The following is a 16,356-nucleotide window of genomic DNA, read 5'->3' on the forward strand; positions in this document are numbered from 1 at the left end:
GCATGATGGAGCAGCATAGTCCAGATATGGGAGTATTAAAAAATTGCAGCAAGTTTTTTTTTTGAGTCGAGAACTTTTAAATGTAACTATATTTTAACTGCACTGTAACTACATCTACACTGTAACTATAATATATAAAACTTGCATTCAATTATTATTTAGTTAGCTATCACTGGGATCTTACACGTGACATGTGTGAAAATTTCTTTTTCTAGCATTTTTTTCCTTCATGCACAAATCTCGAAACGATTAAATGGTCACAAATCTAAAAGTTTTGGAAGAAAAAAAAACTTGCGAAAGTTTTCTAGCAAATCAGCCAAAAGTAGCACACATGCATATCCTGATATATATACTCTTTACAGGATCTACAGATCTTTCTGTCTTATGTCGTCTCCCTGCTAGTCCCTACTACCGATCATTCACAACCTTCCAAATATGTTGCATGTGCCGATGCTCTGCTCCCAGCTGGTTTAATTCGATCGCCATGGGAAGTTTTGAGGGAGGATCGGTCGTCTACCATGCAAAGGAGGCATGAGTTACTCGTTTGTTGGTCCATGCATATACAATTATCCATTGCTGCTAGCCAACAAGACGAAGCTATACGCCCGTGATGAAGGGATGGACCTTAGGATTGAATGGAGGGAGGCTTATCTTCTCTTCTTTTTCCTCCATCCTCCTCTACTCTTCTTTTCCCTTCCCTTCTCCTTCTCACCATGGAGATGGAGATCCAATGAGGTTGGGGGCAGGGCTTGAGCCAATCATGTTGGATCTGCCCCCTACCCAGTAGTATATAGGATCAATCGAGCTACAAAGCTAAGGGTTTAATTAGTTGGCAAAAAAATTTACCTCTGCATATCACATCGGATATACGGATATACGGACATACATTTAAAGAATTAAATGTAGTTTAATAACAAAACAAATTACATTCCTCCAAGAAACCGCGAGACAAATTTATTAAACTTAATTAATCCGTCATTAGCAATCATTAGCAAATGTTTAGTGTAGCACCACATTGTCAAATCATGACGCAATTAGGTTTAAAAGATTCGTCTCGCAATTTTCCGGCAAACGGTGTAATTAGTTTTTTTTATATATTTAATACTCTATATATGTATCCAAACATTCGATGCGACAGCGTGAAAAATTTTGTTTGTGAAATAAACAGGCCCTAAATAGGATTGTAGTGATGGACCGATCGTATCAATCTTCGGCAAACTCCATCCTTATAAGTGCTTATCTCCGCTACTTTAAAAACAAACTCGTACTCCTAATTCCTCATTTCTCACAGCAGTAGTTCATAACCACCTTCAAATACCACCCACCCAAAATTTTGATACGAAAATCAAATCGAAAAGCCAGATAAAAAAACTAAAACACCAAAATTTTGATCCGGATAAAAACTCCTAAACCATATAAATCTCAATCCCACTTCAATAGACAGGGGGGCTTGAGCCTTATACATGTTTCCAGAATCTAGTTTAAATTTTGTTAAATCATCGTTTAGATTCAATACTATCAATTGAGCTCTATCTTAACTAACGCTAGCCTTTAATAATTTTCTGACTCCGACACTGCTAGGTCGTGAAAGAAGAAGCTAGTGAGATTAGTACGTGTGTGTCTCCCTACCCATCGCCGGCCATCACAGTAAGGGTCCCCATCGTTTGTCTTATTTTCTAAGAGCATCTCCAGCAATATGCTTTATTTTAAAGCCCCTAAAAGTCAAATGAGGGCTGCCCCCATCTTCTAAGGATCCAAAAAAATACCTCCAACTCTAGCAATAGCCCCTATTTCTTAGCCCCTACTCATGTTTCTCTTTATTTTAACATGCAATCCTTCTTTACACTATGTTTAACACCACAATAATTAAACATAAATATTTCTAACGCGTATAATTGAACCATAGTTAAATTTACAATTTCAAACGCCACAATTCAAATCCAAAATCAAAATTTTCAAACATGTAAATATGGTGTGGGCAGAATGCCATATACAACAACATGCAACCAAAATTTATAGTTCACCAATGAAAACGAAAATTGCTCACCAACATGTCATTGTCTGTCTCCATATCACCACAATAGGCTATGTGAACCTAGTGATGCATTATTTTTTTTGCGGAGATGCACTATATAATTTAAAAATAACACACCCTACTAGAATGAATGGTTCGATCATAAAAATAACAAATCTAAAAGTAGTACATATCCTACTAGCAAATGACACTTAGATAATTGCAGAAATTAACACAAAAGGACTCCAAGAACCAATCGTGGAAATGATATATCCTACTAGCAAAGGACACGTGGATCATCCAAAACGATCCAACTTATTCCATCGAAGTGCTCAAACTTCTCCATTACCGTCACCAAACTCACCTCCAAAGCCACTACTACCATCAAATCCACCATTGAGGGCAGCCACCTTTGAAGCTGCAATTTGTGTCCTCATAGCCAACACATATGTTCTCACATCTGGTTCCAATGTGGAAACATCACAAAACATGATCTTCTGTTCTTGATCCCACACTAAATTATGCTCAGCAAATAAGAGCTTGCGCTCTTGAATCTCCTTAGTTTCCTTCCATCTCTCTTCTTTCACTTTAGCTTCTTTCTCTTTGGCGTCAAGCAAATCTTTCATCGCCTCCTTTTATGGTCCATCTTCTCCATTCTTCATCTTCTCCTTTGCTTGCTTCCTACCCATTGGTCTTTTTTTAGCACTTGGCTGTAATAAATCAGGAGTTGTACTCTTCCTAGCATCATCTCCTTCTTCATCTTCTTCACTAGCACTCTCAATTGGGGTGGAAGACTTCCTAGACCTTGGCCTCTTGTGGGATTCTAGAGTTTGAAACTTTGGAGAATTCCTCAACTTGAGCCAACAATGATTAAACTGAAATGCCCTATTCTTCGATGCATTGGATGAGTACAATGCCTCAGCTTCAAGAACCTGAAGCAAAATTCAAGTGTTAGTTTACATACATACAAGATTGTTATTAATAATAATGAATAAACAATTTAACTTACAAGCTCTTGATGTGGTATGCCACTTGGATGTCGACGCTCAATTTGCTCGTAGCAGCCCTGAAACTTGCTTACTTCCTTCTGAATGTTATCCCAAAGTGCTCAAGAGAGTTTGCATTCCTATCAGACTTAAAATCACAGTTAGCATGGTAGTGCTCTGCAATCCTTTGCCAATATGCCTTCCCTGGTTGCTCATTGCCAATAATAGGATCCGAGCTAATGCTTTGCCATGAAATGCACAGTTGAATGTCCTCCTTACGATTAAAGTTGCTTGATCTTTTGGCTCTTCCTTTTGCACCATTTGTTGAAGTATGAAGGTCTTCATTTTGCATTGGCAAGGAATATGCCTCAACATGGGTCTCTTCGGACATCATGCACACAAAGGAATCACATTCATTTGCCATCACAATCTAGTCACTGCAATAAGTAGATAAATTGACAACTTCTCCAATCAATCTCAGGAAAAATGGCAGATACTAGCTAATATATGTTGGTAGAATGCATAATGGTAGCAAATTTTTCCAATCATTAGAATTTAGAACAGGTTATGCTAGAGCTCTACAAAATTGAATTAAAAAGAAAACCATATAGCACCCCAAAGCAGCTTATTTTTTCTCTTTTTTAACAGTCTACTCGAAGAACCTGCATATAACTAACATCGGTATAAATAAAATTGTGTAGCTCAGGAAATTAAGCAGCACTACACCCATACCCTCTAGAATATGATCACAAGATTTCAGCTGGCACAGTGTCTCAAAGTCATGCATATTGAAAATCACACTGAAAACCATATAGCACTATCCAAAACTTACAATTCCCAAAACCATATTAGCTCGATCCAATTTATCTTTCCCCCTGCTAATTTCAGTTACAGTTTTTTTTTGTGTTGACCTTATTACTAATGCAATTGTTTAACTACTTGAAATCAATCATCATTACATGAGCTCACCTGACCATATTATACATGGATTCAGATTTTCATTTGTCAATGAAGGAGTTACTATCCAAACTATGTTTCCTATACGCGTATGCATGGCTACTTTTCATATTTCTGAAACTACAAGATTAGGAACCTACTTTCAATAAATTAGATTATTCAGGAAAAAATCAATCAGATCATTCCAAAGAAAGTATAATTACATATGGATTATGAGATTAATTATTGTATTAATTAACAGTCAAACATTTGAGGAAAACAAAATCACATAATAAAACAACAAAACCATCTCATCGTGGAAGGTTAGTTCCTACCCATTTCTTCTCCAAATATACATTTTCGTACTGACAACTTTTCTCTCTAACACGCTAGGTGCTACCATATAACTCAATCCACAAATCCACTGGAAAAATGAAAACATGATACCTTCAACTAGCGCCAGGGAGAAGGGCGTCAGGATCCAGGAGGATATTGCCGGGTGGGCAGGTGGCCGGCCAGGAAGGAGGGCACCAGGGAGGACGCCTGCAGGGGAGGAGGGTGCCGCCGTGCCGGCCAGGAGGAGGATGTTGGGAAGGAGGAGGCCTACCGAGGAGGAGTGTGACGGGCAGGGAGGAGGGCGCCACCCGGGATGAGGGCGTCGGCAGGGGAGGAGGGCGCTGGCCAGGAGGAGCGGTGTAGATCCGTGGAGGCGCCGCTAGCAGGATATTTCACGCGAAAAAAGAAGTGCCCGCGCGTCTCTGCCGCGGATGGGGGCTGCGGAGAAAGCCCCTGGGACTGGGGGCCTGAGGGGATAATTTGGAGGCCTTCCTATTTTAGGGGCTTTAGTAGGGGTCTTGTTGGACCTGATTTTTTAGTCTCAACTCTCAAAATTAGTATAGGGGCTGTGTTTAGAACCTCTACTGGAGATGCTCTAATAAGCAAAAAGGCTTATTAGAAAATAAAAATGAATTTGCAGGTGAAACTTTTATAAATGTGTTTTTTGACTTAAAAGCCAATGTTGAAAAAGAAACTACGTTGAAAATATCTCAAAATTAAGCTTGAAAATTTAAAATTTAGCTTTTTCTTTGGCTGATTAGGCCATCCGATGGGAACCTAGGTAGGTTCCAAACGAGCACCAGCTAATTTAACAGGGCAGCGAGGCGAGTCGATCAGTCAGTCCACATCGATCCATCGATGGATCGTCCCTCGTCCGTGTTCGCATCAACGTACGTGTACCACTTACACCCGAATCGATCTCGATCCGCATGTGTGTTGTTCTGTTCAGCCAGCGCACCCTGCGGCCGGCCTTGGCGTTTTATCTACAGTAGGGTTTTATGTCTTGGAAACGTCTATTTCTAAGGGTGGTGGGTGATAGGTACAAATGGTAGATCATTTCGGCTAGAAATTTTAAAAATGGGGTGAATAGTAAATTCGGTCCTTGAACTTTTATTCAGGGGTTGAATCAGTGTTCGTTGTTATATGTTATCCAAATTTCAAATAAGCCCCTAAACATTGTCGTGCGGCTTTGACCCACTGAAAATGCCATGAGGTCTTGCAGCCAAAGTCAACATTTAAATATCCATTTTATCCTTACATTTTTATAAAAAAAGGAAATAGAAAAAAGGAAGAAAGATATCATAAAACAAAGGAAAATGTTAATTCTTTAGTTACTAATAGTTTTTTTTTTGCTAATGGTTAATTGCCATACTATTTTTTGTTATTTTCTCAACCGTTCTTTTTGATTTACTATGAAAATGTAAGAGTAGAATGTACATTTAAATGTTGACTTTGTATGCATAGATGATATGGCATGTTCATGCGGTTTTTTTAAGTAGGTCTAAGGACTATATTAATACCACAACTAATCTTGGGGATTTCTTTGGCAATATGAACCTTCAAGAACTAAATTTATCATGAAGCGAAAGTTCAACGATCTTATTGGTTATTCACCCAAAAAAACATTCTTACGATCAGAATAGTGAATCAAAAAGAAAATCCAAATGGTGTAGCACGGGCCAATTTGAATTAGTGCACAACAAAAATTTTGGTAGTATCAAAGCTTAAGTAAGTTTTGACTCTATACATATGTTTAAGGAAAAAGTCCAAAATAACACCCCTCCCCGTGATCTTTTGAGGTAGTTCGATTTACATCCCTCAATTTTAGTATAGATATTTTCTACTACCAAACTCTTCAAACTAGACAAATTACCCTCTCTAACCTACACTAAGGTGGTATTAGTCCTACATGGCGTACATGTGGCGGTAGTTTGGCCACATATTAATCTAGCTAGCATTTGAGAAAATAAATTTTAAAAATAATTTCAGCCCCACTTATCATCCTCTATACATCTTATCTCTTACCCTCTCATCTTTCTCTCTCCCATGCCATTGCCACATGTCGTTGCCTTACATGTCACATGTTCGCCTTGTGTTACTTGTGGAAGAGAATGGAGGGGCCTACATTAGCTCTCCCCTCCACCACCATCAACGAGCTTACTGGCAGCCATTCTCTGTGAATGATGAGGGAGGCTGTCACGCCCCGAACTAGTACCGACCGGAACTAGCCCGTGACGCTCTAAATTAACCTGTAAATCGATACCAGTCCCAGGAAACAGTGCTGGTATCACAGGAAGACAGATTATTACAGCAACAGAGGTCTCTTTATTATAGAGTAGAGGTACAGTCATGTTGGGCTGCGGACAGATCCCGAGCTCACAACTGCATTACAAAAGGGAAGCGGAAGCCAGGACTTGGACCAAACAACACAGGCGCGACTTGGGAACTAGGCCGAAACCCTAAAACTCATCGTAGCCAGCTTGCTCCTGGAAGAACTCCTCATCAGCAGGATCCGCTTCATCTTCTTCAGCAACTGGGGGGGGAATTATTTATATAGAGCAAGGGTGAGTACGGGAGTACTCAGCAAGCCAGGGGAAATAAGTGTTTAATGCATGCTTCAAGGAAAGGCTGTTGTTTTTGCAATTGATTTTATTTAAACTCTTTTCTGAAAACAACTAAGTGAGTGCTTCTCAAACGACACGGATAAGACAGTGCGTCTTGTCCGGTCGGAGTATGTGCAATGTATCAGTCTTTAGAATTGTTCAAGATTGGCACCCGGCCAACAACTTTCAAACGGCCACCCGGGCCTAGCTGATCCCATCAGCCGCAGATTTTCCAAACATCGAACCCCTTTCCACAACAGCAATTTCACAAGCAGTAGTCAAACAAAACTACGCTAGGAATCACCTCACATCCGCCCATGACCGTGGGCACGACTGTTCGAACAGTTTGTTAACCTCTGCAGAGGGGGTACACTTTACCCACACGACATTACTAACCTGGATCACCCAGCCCGTGGGGATTAGCCACGTCGGGAGACCTCCAAGCTTTCATGACAAGGCATTTCCAAAGCCGACACAGGTTTACCATATGCCGACGAGAGGGGTCCCAGACCGACAACAGGTTAGGTCCCAGACCATACTGTGCCAGGAAGCCCAGGGGTCCTCCCCGACACCACCCCGGCGAATCCACATGTCTCTCGTCATCAAGGCTCCCCTGATACACTAGTTACTCAGCTAGGGGTGTCCCATTCCACCCATGTGGTCGTACTTGTCTTATGTTGGATGAAATTCCAAGGAAACGTTCCTTAAGTGCAAGAGCGGGAAACCGTACACCCGGTACGTTCCCCGGTCCGCGGTTTTGGAAATTCATTTAGTTCGCAAGCACCGACCCAGGTGTCGGGTTTTCCAAGTCTTTTGTAAAACCCAAGTTTTACCCAAGAAGTTACTCAGATTTTATGTTTGAAGGCGGCCGTCGATACTCGTGCAGAGTGCACGGTTTCCGAGGCGCAACTGGGTGGTCACAAGGGAACATGGGATAACAATTAACAAAGGAAGGATCAAATGCAACAAACTAGGTAGGTCCGCTAATCTGCCTTGCAGACGGGACAAACAGATTAAGTGCGATCCTATCAATGCATAATATTTTTCAAGCAACACAATTAAATTCAAATATAGGCTCAAGATGTTCAAAGGTGGCTTGCCTTGCTCGAGATCTGGAGGTTGATCCTCGAAATCCTCGCACTGCGGGTCTTCGGGCTCCGAAACTACACGCGAAACGGGACAACTCAACAAACGGCGAAAATAAAACCCTATTAATGACCTCTAAGCGTGCCATTAGATAGATCTCGAGATTTGAGGAATTTTGGAAGTTGAACGGAGTCAAACGGATTTACGGTTGGGAAGATATTGAATTTCTAAGATTATTGGATTTTTGGTCTAAAGGAAAACGATTTAATTAAATCCTTTTTGAAAAAGAAAAGAAAGAGAGAGGAGAAGTAGACTTCCCTCGGGCGGCTAGGGCGCGGCCCGAGAGAAGAAGCGCGGCTCGGCCGAGCTAATGGGCCGGCCGGCCCAAGAGGATTCGGCCCAGTAGGGCGCGCGGGAGGGGAGGAGAGAGGGAGCCGGTGGACCGGGCTCATCTCGCGTGGTCCCGGGTGGGACCCGCTTGTCAGCGGCTCGGCTCACCGTGAGGAGGGAGCACGTGGCGCGGCGCTAGGGTGAGGTGTGGGGCGCGGTGCACGCGCGCGGTTCGCGGAGGACGCGGATGCGGCGGGCCCACGTGTAGCCTCACGGCTCGCGGTGGACCGCGCGCACGGGGAGGGGCTGACCGGGGTCGGCTCGACCCGGTCTTGGCCGAGCTGGCGCCGACGTGGCGCCTACGTGGCTGCCACGTGGACCGGCGGGAGGTAGACGACGACGCCGGCCGGAACGGACGGCGGACGATAGTAGCGAGCGGCGGAGCGAACCACGGCGATACAGGCGAAAGCGAGCACACCGGGTGGTTGCACGAGACGAGAGGAGACGAGCCAACGGCTCGGATTCGCCGGAGGATGCCCGACGGCGGCGAATTGCGGCGGCGGCATCCGGCGGCGGAAGAAGGGGGAAACGACGACGAGGTCACGAGGGGCCGATTCCCGGCGGCGAGAGCATCTATGCGGCTACGGGAATCCGTCCCTTGCGCCGGATTAGGAGGAAACGCTTCGAGGGAGGCCGGCGACGAGAGGCGTTCCCGAGCTCGGGCGGCGACGGCGGCGAGCACACGGCGAGCGACGGCAACGGTCGGGGCGGCGCCGGCTAGCTACGGGGAGGCTACTCGTGCTACTACCCGAGTCTAAGGGGAGGAGATGGAACGAGGAGGGAGAACGGGGAGATGCACTACCGTGCGGGCGGGCGCAGTGACGAGAGCCGACGGCGCGAAACATGATCGTTTCGGCCTCGGGCCGAGGAAGAGGAGGAAGAGGGCGCGGCCGAAGTCCCCTTTCGCGTCCTTGCTCGTGCCGGCTCCTCCGACACGCGCAACGACGAACGGCGACAGCGAACAGGGGCGACATTGGTGGCGAGAGACGAAAACGAGGGAGATTGGAGGGGGAGGAGCTTGGGTTTAAATGGGCGACAAGGTCGGTTTGGGAGAGAGGAACCGACATTGGACGGTCAAGCCGGCGAGCTGGCGCTCCGGCTAGCGGCCAAAACGGCGACAGGAGGTGACGCCGGCGAGAGGGAAAAAGGGAGAAAAGGGGGGAGAGAAAGGGGGCTTGTCCCTTGCTTCTTTGGGAAAAGGAGGAGGGGAGCGGGGGCGTCGCGGCAGAGGGAGGAGGGGCTCTGCCTCCGTCCCTTGGCGGCTTGCGCGCGGAGTGGCGGGGCCGAGGCGATGACGATGGCGATGACGGCGGGGCGGTTTGGAGCGGAGCGGCGACACGGGCGACAGGCGCGGGCAGGCGCTGATGACGGCGATGACGGCGGGGCGGTTTGGAGCGGAGTGGCGACATGGGCGACAGGCGCGGGCAGGCGCTGACGATGGCGGCGACCAGGCGGTCGGCCACCACGGCTCGCGCGCGCGGCTTGCAACGGGAGGCGCGGCGGATTGAGTGGCGCGGCTCGGGCACGCGCGCTGGCTGCGGGGCCGAGCGGCTGTAGGCGCGGCAGGGCAGCGGGGCCGGGCGGCGCAGACGGCGCAGGCGCGACGCGGGCGACGACCACGCGGGCGCGCGCGCGAACAATGGTGCGCGGGGGCCGGCTTCGCGGGCGGGGAGCTCACCAGGGATGGGGAGAAGGAGAGCGAGGGGGAGGGGCGCTCGGCGCGGCGCTCGCGCACGCGCGGGCAGAGCGAGGGGAAGGGAGGGCGCTCGACGCGACTCTCGCGCACGCGCACGCGGCGCGCGGGCGGAGCGGAGGCGGAGGGAGAGAGGGAGAGAGAGAGAGAGAGGGAGAGAGCGCCGGGAGGGAGGGGGAGATGGGCCGAGAGAAATTCGGCCCATCGAACCCGGGGGAGGCAAAATAGACTTTTGCGGAGGAATTGATTTGGAAGGATTTGGATTCGGAATTGAACTCGACGATAGATCGGGGATTTGAGATCTGAGAAGACACGGACGCTAGACGACAAGCAAAGAAACAAATTTCGCAATTAGGGTTTTTAAGAGATAATTTTCCCGCTAGGCGCCACGATGGAACGGGCGCTACAGAGGCGGGGGATGGAGTTATAGAGAGGGAGGCAAAGCGGCGACAAGGGTGGAGGTGGTAGATCTGGCGATGTCCACTCTCCCACTCCAACACCTCTCTCATCGGCCGGAGAAGAAGGAGGATGCAGGGACCTCGAGGAGATGATGATGGAGGTAGAGCACGGTGAGACCCACATGGAGGTAGATCTTGCCGCAGGGCAGGGACCCAACGCTCAGGACAATGCAACTGACAATAGTGACATGACGTGGATATGAAACTCGAGGCGATGCTGCTGCATCTTCTATCCAGCAAGATAGGGAGGAGGAGGTGAGACGCTGGCAGGCAAGGTCACGGAGGAGGTGGAGCTTGGTGCTGGAGACAACGGTGTTGATCTCTACCACCGAGGTCGAGCCTAGGGCCAAGCGAGAGATGTTAGTGGTGGGTGGCTATCAATGTAGCTGTTGTTCGATTGGAGATTAAGGACGAGGGAGAGAAAAGAGGAAGAGGGGATAATATGTACACTGATAGGCGAGCCCTACCAATTTTATTGTTATTACTTCTTCCGTTTCATAATGTAAGACTTTATAGCGTTGCCCATATTTATATATATATATTAATGAATCTAGACATATATGTGTTTCTAGATTCATTAATATCTATATGAATGCAGGAAATGCTATAATGTCTTGCATTATGAAACGGAGGGAGCATTAGCTAACATGACTATCACATATCAGTCAAACTACTGCCACGTGGCACCAAAGTCGCTCTGGATTTAGTTAAGGGATAATTCATTGGGAATGAAAGAAGAGTATATGATAACAAATGTATGGTGTATGGTGTTAGAGTGAGTGTGCATATTGGAGGGGTGGGGGTTTGTTTAAACTGTACTATGCCAAAAGTTTAGGTGGTAAATTAGATTTTTTTTCCTCTCTTTTTATTTTACAGTTGAGGTGCTTCAACTGCATTGATATGGAGAAAACTTTGCTTCAATTTAATTACTCACTCTGTCCCATTTTAAGTGCAACCATGAGTTTCCATGTCCAACTTTGATCGTCTGTTTTATTTGAATTTTTTTTATAATTAGTATTTTTGTTGTTATGAGATGATAAAATATGAATAATACTTTATTCATGACTTATGTTTTTAAATTTTTTTAAATAAGACGGACGATTAAAATTGGGCACGGAAAATTAAGGCTACACTTAAAATGGGACGGAGGGAGTATCTAGCTAGGATGCAGTAAGCAATTAGTAGGGTAAAATCTGAAGCAAACTGACTCCATAATATCCTAGGTGACAGGTAAAACAACAATACAATTGATCAATTAAGGTGAACACATGTGAAAGGGCCTGTAGCCTAGTGGTTACAAGAGCCTCAGTAGCACATAAGGTCCTGGGTTTGACTCCTCATGAGAGCGAATTTTTCAGGATTTAACGGCGTTGTGCTTTCAGTGGTAGACGACATACCCGTCAACAACGAGGCGCCTGTGGTGACTGTCAATCTCGAGGATTTGCCAGCCCAGTCTTCGAAGATACTTATAGGGTAGGGTTTGTGTGCGTGCGTTGATAAGGGTGAGTGCACGTGCGTTGTGAGTGTCTACGTCAGCGAGGTGTCTGTGGTGACTTCGTCAATCTCGAGGATTTGCCGTGCGTTGAGTGTCTACGTTATACTGTGTACAGGGCCAGCTCTACATATTTTAGGGCCCTAGGCCAACTCCATGACATGGGCCCTTAGGCATACACTCTCTCTCTATATACACATATGCACTTTGGATTTTTAAAGTATACTTTTGAAGCATTCATCCGCTAATCATGCTGAAAATAAATATTGATAATATCCTCTATATATGTTGCTAAAAATACCAAAAGAGCATTAAAATGGAATTACTATGGTTACCTTGAATTCTTGACTTAGGATCAAGCTCTAGGGACTTCATTAATAATACTTGACAAAAGATAAAATGACAGATATCCATTTGCTTCTCATAAAAAAATACTCCTTCGGGCATTTCTTGATGCAAAATCATTAATGACGGTATCGAGATCAATATTTTCCAAGACATTCTTCTCAATGCAGCACATAGCCAAGCCATTTAATCTTTCTTGTGACATGGTTGATCTCAAATAGTTTTTCAATAACTTTAATTTTGAGAAGCTTCTTTCAGTTGAGGCTACTGTCACAGGCACAGTTAAGAGGATTCGATAGGCAACTAAAACATTTGGATAGCAATCTGCAGCTGTAATGAATTCAAGAATCTCAGGTGCTGACTTCAAAGCATCTGGCAAAGTCGCTTGCAACACTTTTAATTCAGAAAAGAAGTCATTTAGCTCAACATCGGATGAGTTATTATGTGAAAATGTCTCTACAAAATTAGTGCAGCACTGCCATAGATCAGTATCATCCAAGGATTTCAAATTCTTTGAGGTGAACAAGAAACCAAACACATTTTCAAATGCCTTCAACTGCTCAAATCGACTAGTCAATGAGGCAATTGCAACATCAATCATGACTAGGAAGTAATTAACTCTAAAGGACTCCACAACTGATTGTTGTTCTTCATTTTGGTCATTTTGTTCATCAAAATGTTTCTTTCTTTTAGCTTGACGTTTTGTAGGAAATTTTGGTTCTATATCCATGTCAGATGCAATGACTTTTGCAATATCTATACTAGAAGTGAAGCCTTCATTTCTGTACCTCTGGAAAAATGATATGACACCTTCGATTTGCTTGAGAGTAGCATCCATGCACACAATCTCAGACTGCAACTTCTTGCTGACCATATTTATAGAAAATAATATATCATGCCAAATAACCATTCCAACTAAATATTCAAAATTCTCTAGTGCAGTGACCAAAGATTGAGCATCACTCACAGCTTTTGGGTCATCGGTAGAAGCTTTCTCTAGTTCCAACAAAGCTGACCTTATTTGGGGAGTTTGGTATCTAATAGCTTGGACACTTTTTATTCGACTCTCCCATCGTGTATTACACACTGATTTGACAGTCAAGTGTGGAACATTCTCAAGAAAAATCTTCCATCTTTTTGTCGAGCATGAAAATAGTGTATATATTCGTTGTATAACACCAAAGAACGAAATAGCTTTATTGCACGATTTTGCCATATCACATAGAGTTAAATTTAGACTATGACATGCACATGGCATGTATAATGCTCTTGGATTAATTTCAAGCAAACGTTTCTGAACTCCTTGGTGTTTCCCCTTCATATTAGAACCATTGTCATAACCTTGTCCTCTCACATCACTGACATTCAATTCAAGGGAGTCCAATGCCTTCATCAGTTCATTAAAAAGCCCCAATCCCGATGTATCATCCACCTTCAAAAACTCTAGAAAGAACTCCTCGACTCTTGGAATATTACTCGATAAATTGACACAACGCACAATTAAAGTCATTTGTTCTTCATGGCTGACATCCGGGGTACAATCTAATATTACAGAGAAATACTTAGCATCCTTGATAACCCTCATAATATAAACTTTCACAGCCTGAGCAAGAAGGGAAATTAGCTCGTTCTGAATATTGTGGCCGAGATAGTGATGGTGAACTTCATGATTTTGAATGCGTCTAATGTGGTCTTGCATCACAGAATCAAACTCAGCAACCATTTCAATTGTGCCCAGAAAATTGCCATTGTTATCTTGATAAAGTTTCTCATTGGATCCTCGAAAGGCCAAATTATGTTTAGCAAGAAACTTCACTGCAGCAACTATTCTTATCAAAACTTGTCTCCAACGCTCTTTCTCCTTTGAAATTCCCCGTTGCAAATCATCATCAATTGTCTGATTTTGGCTTAACCTCAACCTAAGTTCATTCCAAGTATTCATGTTTTTTATATGCTCCACACTGTTCTCATGCTGTTTGAGTCTTCCACTGAGATGCTTCCAGTCCTTCAATCCATCAGAAGCTAACAAACTTTTGCTCTGATTTGATTTGAACAGTTTACAGCAAAAACAATATACTTTGTCCACATGCTTAGAGTAAACCAACCATTTTCTATCAATCACCTCACCATTGCTCAGCTTTCTAGAGTAGTAAGCATACGAAAAATGTCTACCACTACTATCTGAAGGGAACAGTAGATTGAATTCTCTGATAGGCCCCTTTTCAATTAATATATCTCTCCCCCTGTTGTCAAGATTTTCCCAAGTCCTAGGATCATAGATATTCTCATGTACATCAACATTTGCATTCTCAGTACAAGGTGAACGCTGCAAATTTTCATGTTCTGAATCATCATGATTAGCGTCATCTTCAGTATTTACAAAAAGAACAAGTTGCTGCTCTTGTTCTTCAGTACTAGGATAATCTGCCTCAGGATTTTCATCAGGAACAGCACTACTTGATGCCGAAAAGAACTTATGTATAGCACCCTTCTGTGATTCAATAAACTGATCTCCTCGTTTTCTTTTTTTCCTTTTCTTAGCACCAGATAAATGCTTTTTAGGTAACATTGCAAACCTAAACGTACAAAGGAAACTGATCTTTAGTATTTACTAATTACTAATGACTGATTAAGTGATTAGTACTTCACTAGTTCAATTCAATGGACAATATGGTTACAGCACAGTAGTATGCAAGTACCTGTAAATTGAAACCTGCAGACACTCTGGAAGTTGAGGCAGATTCACGTTGTGTTGTGTCGGCGGTCGCCGGTCGGCCGGTGTCCAAGGCGAACAGTCGACAGACAAAGGCACAAAGCTGTGAAGGGCTGAATGCTGAAGGGATCGCCGGCGGCTCGGCGTGGGGCGAACTTGCGCAGGCGCCGTGGAGGGCGCTGGAGGCGGATTGGCGGAGACTGCCGCCGGTAGAGGAGAGGAGACGAGAAGACAAAAGTTTGGAACTTGGACGGTCGTGTATGCCCAATGATTCGATCAGAAACTTGTATACGTGCATATGGTATACCTAATACATACCTAGGTCTGGGCCCCTACTTTTTCTGGGCCCTAGGCCATCGCACTTCTTGCCGTGGCCCAGAGCCGGTCCTGACTATGTAATTCTAAAAAAAAAATTAAGGTGAACACACACCCTCAAAATTAACATGAAAGGGAGTGCTTGGCAGCCTCTACGGACACCACACACGCATGCATGTGCAAGTTGGTTATCTATCACATTTGGTGTGATAAGAGTCAACTTCATATTAGACGTACACATTAAACATGCCTATATGCCTATATCAGCAGAGACCATCGTAAAAGCTTTATCAATCATAGTTAAGCTTAAACCGATATGCATATATCCGAAAAAAGAAAAGCCGGCGATCGATCGAGAAACTAGCAGTGCTAATCACCGGAAAGGTGGTAAATTAAAGCAGCAAAGCTAGCCTAATAAAGCGGGACAGATGCGCCTGATGATGACGATGATTTAGCAGTACTAGAATTAAGCTAGATTGATCTCTTGCTCCTAATAACAACAGCTCACATGGGGGATATGGGAGAGGATGATAGCGCCAGCTCAACCTCTACCGGCGCCGTCCCGGCCGTAGAGCGAAGGAAGAAGAAGAAGGAGGAGAAGAATCGTATTGTGTGCCAATCATGCGCCGATGGATGCGGGGGTCTACTACGGTCCCCGACGAGTACCTTGGTCAGCCAGCTCTTTTTCTCTCTTGTATCCCCCATCCATCGGCAGCATCATGCAGTCAGGCAGGGAAGTATCCAAAAGTGAACATTTGGAGTAGGCCAAGCACACACCCACCTACCTACCTAGCTACCAACCTGCCTGCCTACTTCAGCACTATAGCTACCTTAGCTAGCGATAGAAAGATCACACTGATCATCTCCAGGAATGCATGTACTCCTCCTGTCATACTGTCCTAGGTTTTAAAATATGGAGTAAGTGTTTTTTATTTAAAAATTATACTACACTAAAAACCTATTTTTAACATGCCATATTTTACTTCATC

General features: G+C 44.6%; 1 non-coding gene across 1 annotated transcript; it reads right to left on the reverse strand.

The window, feature by feature from the left end:
- Positions 1-2,648: 2,648 nt before the first annotated feature.
- LOC107279969 (uncharacterized) lies at positions 2,649-16,048 on the reverse strand. The gene is made up of 4 exons (XR_003240734.2): positions 15,039-16,048; positions 12,330-14,915; positions 3,024-3,437; positions 2,649-2,946 (listed from the first exon to the last, which is right to left on the reverse strand). It is a non-coding gene; the product is annotated as an uncharacterized protein (transcript).
- Between the last annotated feature and the right edge of the window lie 308 nt (positions 16,049-16,356).

This window comes from Oryza sativa, chromosome 2, assembly GCF_034140825.1.
Source record: "Oryza sativa Japonica Group chromosome 2, ASM3414082v1".
Taxonomy (NCBI): Eukaryota; Viridiplantae; Streptophyta; class Magnoliopsida; order Poales; family Poaceae; genus Oryza; species Oryza sativa.